This window comes from Clupea harengus, chromosome 9 (assembly GCF_900700415.2).
Source record: "Clupea harengus chromosome 9, Ch_v2.0.2, whole genome shotgun sequence".
Taxonomy (NCBI): domain Eukaryota; kingdom Metazoa; phylum Chordata; class Actinopteri; order Clupeiformes; family Clupeidae; genus Clupea; species Clupea harengus.
Window position 1 is genome coordinate 12,409,121 of NC_045160.1, and position 8,291 is coordinate 12,417,411.

The following is an 8,291-nucleotide window of genomic DNA, read 5'->3' on the forward strand; positions in this document are numbered from 1 at the left end:
GACACAGATGAGGAAGAGTTCACTCAGCACCCAGGCGACCTCTGTCAGGAGAGAGAAGAAGAGGAAGATGGGGAGATTAGAGACACAGAAGTTTTGGAAATAAAGGTGAGCATCTTCCTGTTTGAAATAATCATAGTCCATCTGACAGCTGAGTTCAAGCTGCCCGGCTGAGTTGTCACCACCGGTCCAGCAACCAGTCTAATCTCTATCACCTGTCAAGGTAAATATTGACTTGAAAACTTGAATTTGTAAACTCAGTATGCCATCTTAGAACAGATAACAGAGGGAAATGGCCTCCCTATTTAATTTGGGTGTGAATTTCTCAGGCATTTGGTATTTCCAGCCAGGAGTCAGTGCTCCCCTGGCTTTGTTCCTCAGGTGCCCAGAGATGAGAAGGGCTGGATGGACAACAGCATGCATCTATGTAAACACTGATCTGTGCAGGTACTGCTCTAAATATAACAACAACATACCTGAAAAGTGTGTCATAATGTATAGTATGTTTTACACAAACAAACACAAACACAAACATACATCTCCTCCCCTCTCTCTAACGTCAAGTCATAAAGGTTCAGTGTCTCTGGTGACCACGGTGGCCTACTCAGAGGTGACAACAATACCCTGGAGTCATAGGGCGACCCAGTTTCTCATACCAAGGACGCTGACCTGCACTGTCAGCATATGGGTGAGTGAGCAGTGTATTCTATTATGGTCTGCAGTTAGCGACAAAAAACATGGAAGGGCTTTTCCTTGGAAGCCAAGATGCCCCGATGTATTCTACAAACATTAAGATGAAACCTGGTTTTGTGGAAGTTATAGTTTAGTCAGCTGTTGTATTCAGTATTTGAGTTGATTTAAATTAAGCTATGAGGATATGAAAAGATATGACTGAAAGTTGAGGAATGCAAATAGATTGTAGATTACGAATAGAAGCAGGTTGAAAGGATCAAGATGATGCTGCTTTATGTGTCATACTGTTATTCAATATTTTACAAGCAGCTGTAAAAGCCTGATAAAACCAGTTATAAAACACATTTCCAGTCACATCATTGCACAAAAGCACATTCCTCAGACATGACAGACTGGTTCTGAGGAGCTCTAGCTACAGGCCTCTACTGAAGTTCAGGACAGGAAGAGGTCAAGAGAACTGGTCAAGGTGGTTGTCATAACTGTTATCGGTTACCTTGACTGGATTATGTTTCGGAGAATTTACAGCTGAGGCGGTCACATGCTCTCTTGCTGTTTGTTTGTGGCAAAGACTTCACATTCCAGTTGCAGAGACAAACACTTACCATGTACTGTTTGCCACCGCTCGGAAAAACAAACAAACTGCCGGTCTGAAATTACTTGTCATGGATCCCTACCAGGCAGATGTAGCAACATTTTCAGGTGAGCCCTGAGGAAATCAGATGAGTCACCCCTGGCAGCTGTTCATATCTGCAAAGGTTTGGGATGCCACAACTTTCCAAAGTGAAGGACACACAAAAAAAGAGAGTGTGGAGAGCAGAGAGCATCACAGAGGGGCTTTGGCTGGTTTATTAATTAGCAATCTGCTGGGGACTGAACAGACGGTAGGCGGATTAAAGGGGTGATCGGGGGGAGATGGGTAAGGTGATATTGCCCAGAAACATATGTCTGATGCGCAGCCAGTGACACGCAAGGGCTAGAGCTGACAAAACATGACGCAGTGAGCCACCACGATAACGAGACGTTTACAAAGAGCTGCTCGATGACACACTCGCCCCTGACAGAGAGCAGGGAGTGTAATAAACCCACGTGCCACACCAGCATAATAACAAATGTAATAACAAATGAAGGAGATGACTCATGCCCAGACGCTGGAGAGACACGCAGCAGATAATCAAACGGCAGTTTTCTGGTGCTGGGCTAGCAGACAGATTGGACAGGGCTGATATGAGGGCTATTGGAGAACCTCTTACAAACAGGCATCACTGAAGAGCATCTCAAGGGCATTCTCCAAATACTGGACAATAGGCAGGCCACTGTTAGGGAAAGACCGTCATTCCCACGTCACCCTACTGGAGACCACACAAGCAGTAACCCACACAGGCCTGTCTGCTGTGCATGTCCTAATTGTGACATTGTAGGTTCAAAGTTTTACTAACAAGAGGGATAAAAGTATCTCAACTGCCCATCTAGACTTTCATGGTTATTTCTTTCTCTTTTCTGTAAAAATACAGCACATGCTACTCATTAGTATTTTATACGGTTTATATAAATTGTATTAATATAAATTAATTACAATGACAAGTCTCTCCCTAACACACCTAGTTTGACCAGTGGAGTGGGGTGCTACGGAGGGGTCAGCACCGAGCCAGCATGTCTAACCCCCTCAGGGAGCTGTTCCAGCCAGGCTGAGAGCACAGGGGTGCAGTGCAGGGAGATCAGAGGTCCGGTCGAGCCTCCAGACCTACCAAAGCTAAATCCCTTAGAGGATTATGGTAAAAATAGGCTCCTCTCTTTTTCCTGGCCCAGCACAGCAGCCACTGCAGGCAAGGCCATGGACAGCGCATCTAAGGACATGGAGATGTAGCTGCGGACTCAACATATAGATAGACACGACCTAGATTTGGAGCGGAGCACGGCAGGGCAGGGCAGATCTGAAGTATGCGTTTGAGGCGTCAGAGCGAGAAGAAGATCCAATGACTTTAAGGTCAAATTTAAGTGCTTAGAGTCTCGTGCAATAATGAGTGACCATAAGAATAGATGAAAGAGGAAAGAGCTTGTATGATATGATGAGCGCGTTTACTCCTTCTGTGTTCCTAAAGAGTAGCAAGCTCAGCAGCAGTGAAGAGAAACATATATTGAAGTGCCCGCTCTGTGTGAGCGACAGCACAGAACCTTCCCTGAGTTTCTTGCACTTGCCTTAATTAGTTTGAGTGACAGAAGAATGAGAACACCTCCATAAAATGTCCCCGCTCTGATTTGTTGTTGTCGTAGCAACAACTGTCCTTGGAAAGCCAAGGGTCCAGGTTGGTCCTATCAGATTGCTGGTAGGCATGTCATTTGTATGCAGGGCTCGCTCTTAGGCTCTCCCACCAACATCCTTATCCAAGAAGTAAATCACTTGTCTGTCCATGACCAGGCTGACTAGTATGTCAAAGTCAATCAGAAACCTTTGATCCTGATTAAACAAGCTATGTGAAAAGACTGCATTTTGATCTAGCCTGAGTTAAAATCAGGAAGAACTTAGCTTAATTGACAAACATCAACATTATCCATGATTTGATTACTTTCAGAGTTACAACCAGACACAAAAATACATAGCTATTGAGGCCTGACCAACAGAGAAAGAAATCTACAAGCATGCTGTATATAAGCAACTGTATTTAGAAATTTGACAGTTTGAAGGAAAAACTACTGAAAAACAACCTAATATCTGGAACAATTCAGACATGGCTCATAAATATCCCATTTCACAGTCTGATGGCTTCCAGTTTCAAACCGGGCATGAGAAAGCCTAAGTGATCATTGTTATGTTCGTTTTCTATGCCACATTAGAGGAATTACAAAGTGCCTTGAAGTTTTGCCCAGCATTAAGGTCGGCTGGTTTAGATCACTGATTAGGTTACGAAACATCATTCCATTGTGGAGAATGGCCTAGTTGGGTAGCATGGGGGACCTGCTGCCTGTGTGAGTGGCCCAAGATGAACCCAACAGCACCAAGATTGATGGTCACCCCACTAAATGATATACTAAAAATGACTAAAATGTGACAAAAAATATAAATTTTATTCACCAACTTTTCAATATGATGAAATATAGGTTACAAATGCAACATCATGGAAAAAATGAACAAGAATAAGGATCACTGGATAAGTGACGATCAAGGAAGGCCGTCATCAACATGCTAGAGATAGGCACGTCAGAAATAGGTTTGACAGGATGCAGGGTAAGGAGCCAAAGAGAACTATGCTGCATCATTAAGTATGACGTGTGAGTCTGATGCGTCCTCCCCTCTGACAGGGAATGAAAGTGCTTCCATTAGGTTTAATGTGTGCCCAGCGTTTTGACCAATAAACCCATAAACCTTCCACACTAAAGCAACAAAAAGATGCAGGCCACCTGACGCTTTATCTGCTGATAGCGTTACAGAACAATTACACAGGTACACAGGTCAGTGCTGGTTAAGGCAAGTCTAAGACTCATAAAACATACTGCCCACTGTATGCCAGCAACTGGAGCAGGGTAATATGTTTCATTCGACTGCCCCTACTATTTCTTCATCATGTTAAATAACAGAAACGTAATGCTGTACTCTTTCTCTTTGTCATTTCCATCAGGGCTCTGGAGATTATGGCCTCAGAAGTAAGCCTTGTTCTCCTTAACGCAACTCTCTGGATCAACTCTGACCCGTTTCTTCAACAAATCAATAACACAACCAACACACAGCTCACTGGAGCCCCCACCCCCCCAGACGTGGCACAGCTCCAGCCGGGGGGCAGTGGTGGCAGAGGCGTGGCGAGGAGTGAGCCTGTCCGGAGCGAAATAAATAAACAAAAGTATGCAGACAATAGATCACTGTGGTAGCATCGCTCACTGTGGTTCATTCTTTCTCTCCCTGAATCACCCCATACCCAGGCATAATACACCAACCACAGACAGATTACAACGGCCCAGCAAGGGGAGGTGAGGGCTGGTCAGAAAGCACTCAGCCATCTATACGCATAACCTGACCCTAGGCTCTGTCATCAGCCCCAGTCTCCTCCAGAGCCTATTGTGAAACGCGGCTACAGGCACAGTGTCTATGACAGAGGGGGAGGTGATGACGGGACACAGGAGCAAGGATCTGTTCTCACTGGGGCTGGGGAGAGAGAACTACACTGGCATGACTATCATTAACATTAAACAGTGAAATGTTGCATTCTACCAACATAATACTCCTCTGGCATAAACCCCCTTCCTTTTCTCTCTCTCTGTTTCTCATCTTTCTCTCTCACTCACACAAGCATACTTCAACATCTCATTTATCACTGCGTAGCTCTCTTCATTACTGAGGCAAAAGGAAGACAAACAGTCTGTAGAAATGATAAAGCAGTTCATATAAACAAGGAATGGCTCTTCTTAATCATATTTCAAAGAGACACAATAATCAAATATAAATGAATTGTCTTTCTGAATCTCAGTATTTTTGTGCTAAAAACCCACTGCAATATGTGCACGCTACAAAACAAAGCTAAACAAATCACAAAACACAATTCAGATGGATTTACAGAATGGATGGCATTTGTCATTGAATATTCAAATGTTAAACAAAACAGAAAAGCCTTCGTTACCCGGCTATTGTGGAAGTCTTATAAGCATAGGAAAGTAGTACTGGCAAAATAATTGCTGTCGCATTGAACACACTTGGCTGTGGGCAATGACAAACTGCTAGCTAGAAGACAAAACAACGCCAAATAACCCTTATAGATACATCGCTTATCTTACCAAAGGTTCGCGCAGTCACGTTGTCTCGATGACGACTCCACCGCTCTACTGTCGCTGCTCTGGGAGTGAGTGAGCGACTACCTCAGTAAACCCAGGCGCTATAGGCAACATGCGCAGGTGTGGTATAACGAAAAAGAGGCTCCGCTTATTGCTGTCCACTTCCACCTGTTGAAAATAGCGCACAGCACCGCTCGCTCGCTTTCTCTCTCTCGTGGTTACTAATAGGCATCCGATACTGTACTCCTTCAAGCAAGTTTTGAGCGCTGCCAAAACAACTTAACAAGTCCTCTTTGTTTCCAATGCTCTGGCAGGCTGCATTAGCCTACTTTGACAAAGAGATTTATAATTTATATAATTGATTTACTCTGGTGTTGCATATTAAAGAGGTTAAAGTGTATACTACTGCACAACAAACTTGTGACATATGAGTGTTTGTGCAGACAAGGGGTTGACCTGATAACCTCAAAGTCTACCCTGGGTTTGAGACCTGAAGTATTCTGCCCTACTTTGAAACCTTGTTACTTGGATCAAATCTATATGAAGGAGCTTAAATGTTTTGTCGTCTGTTATTTCATATTTGCATGTTTTATTTATGGGTATTGTCCCCACTAAAATGATTGACTATTTTCAGCTGCTGCCATACAAACAAAAATGACTGCTGTCTGAAAGAACTACATTCAATTTTAAGAGACCTGATGACATGTCAATTGGGGTAAATAGCTAAATCAACTTAATTTTGAACTAATGAATGCATCCTCTGCATAAAAGCACCTTTTCTGACTGTGCAAACTCCAAATATATTATTCCTACAATATATACAGTATATAATGAACCTGCGGTATCACCCAGGAACATGCACCTGCAGTAGAATGCAACAAGTGGTTATGGTTTACAAACACCATACCCCTCAGAATGGTCATTAATATTGTTTCAGTGTTGCAGGGCTTGTCCACCCTATTTCCAAATCAAAAAAGTCCACAATCAACAAGCACGTTAGGAATCCCGTATACAGAGAGGAGTCACTGGGAAACCTCAATGACATACAGACAACAGTGTGGACATTGTGGGCAAGAGTAACCTACTCAGCCAGGGGAGCTGGAGCCTGAATGTGAATCTCAGATCCTGTCAGATGAGACCTGTGCATCCAAGCAAACTGAAGCTGACAGTAAGACTTTTGCTGTTGGAGAGCAAGGCTGATGCACCACCTAATACAAAAACAGATACCCTTACATGGTATAAAAAAGTGCCTTAACATATCAGATTTCACACACACACACACACACACACACACACACAAAGAGAGAGAAGCATATTTGTGTCACTTCACCACAGAGACCAGCGGATTTGACCTATATGGTAATGAGGTAATGATTGTTACAAACATACCATCCCTTGCCTCTGATATCTCTCCTGGATGTCAAAGGTGACTGTTGCTGTTGCAAAACATCACTTATCTAAGTGTCTGCTATTCTGCTGTCTGCAATAAATCTGCTATTACCAATGCCAAACCAAATCAAAATTCTCCTTCCCTATGTAAACTGTGTAAAAAAGCACCTTTATTTCTTTAAAAAAAACCTGACTATTCATCATACATCCTGTTTTTATTTCGCCTCTGAAAGGCTCCAACTACACTATAAGAGCCATTTACCACTGCAGCACATAGACGTCACATGTTTCAGCAGCTCACTCTGGCAAGGGGATCTGAGCCAGATCAGCTCCACAATCTTCTGCCGCCTGCTAGGGGAAGGAGCCCGGGATCGGCTCAGCTCCAGTGTATCGATAGGAGGTAGTCGTCTCTACCCACTCCCTTACTGATGTCATATCAGAGTGATGGCTACATTCTTACGCAATACCAATGCAAGCTAAGTCCACTCAACATTTTTGTTCGCTTGGTGTGTGGACACACACACACATACACAAGTCATATGTAAACATTCGCAGAAAGCGCTGTTGCAGATGTTTGTGCCAGGACAGCAGAAAGAATAGAAAGACACCGAGACAGACATAGAAATAAAGGCAGGGAGAGAGCGAGAGAGAGTGAGACAGATCTGACTTGCCCATTATCCATGAAAAACTATCAAGAACGTTTTGTCTACTTGCCCATAGAGGCTTTCAAAAGAGTTTACCTTGCTCAGGCGTATTGGTCTGTGTATGACACTTACTGGATAGCTGTTGTGTTTCTTACAGGATTACCTCCACCCCAGCTGCTCACTGGTGAGCTCATTTCAGAAGTACCTTCGCTTAACAGTCACAGCTGCACCGGAAATGTATGTGCACAATACGTGACAACTGTATCCTAACTAATTAAAACGAATCAGTCACACGCACATAAAGAAAACATAAAAAACAACTACTGTAGTAGCGCATACAGCAACCTCTGCAATATGTAGTTAACGTCATTCTTACCTCAACAACAGTTTTGCAGAGGAACTTAAGTTCACACCTATTAAGATCTGTGGGTTCTGGAAGTCTGTGCAATGACTAAAAAAGCAGCGTTGCAGACCGTTGGGATCTCCCGGTAACTGCGGAGCCGAAACGGCCAACTGATGTCGCTAGTACGGCTCTGTTCTGTGTGCACGTGAGACCCAGGTGCTAGTAGACTGAGGAGGAACAGAGTAAGGTATCCCGTGACAGATTTACCGCAGTCAGCTCCCATACCACTTGGGCGCGCGTGTTACAACGCGTGCCACAGTTGATTGCATCTTGCGCAGTAATTTGGATGAGCTCGAGGCAGGAAGAAGGAGGAGATCGATCCCTGCTGCGTTACGCAATCAGAGACTGTCCAACAAGCAAAATGCATCTGCGCTGGACACGAGGGAGTTGAATAAATCTTTCGGAGG

General features: G+C 43.9%; 1 protein-coding gene across 4 annotated transcripts in view; it reads right to left on the reverse strand.

Moving 5' to 3' along the window:
- The window catches only part of gdpd4a (glycerophosphodiester phosphodiesterase domain containing 4a), a 20,777-nt gene extending 12,486 nt beyond the window's left edge, over window positions 1–8,291 (reverse strand). For 2 of the 4 annotated variants that reach the window (XM_031573481.2, XM_031573480.2), the window contains exons 1-2: window positions 5,452–6,123; window positions 1–41 (exon numbers count right to left, since the gene is read on the reverse strand). The exon at window positions 1–41 is cut by the window's left edge and continues 252 nt beyond it. The gene's annotated coding sequence lies outside the window, so the exon portion shown is untranslated. Of the gene's footprint in view, window positions 42–5,451; window positions 6,127–7,857 lie in introns of those variants that run through there. The other 2 variants (XM_031573478.2, XM_012836234.3) reach the window with 2 other exon arrangements.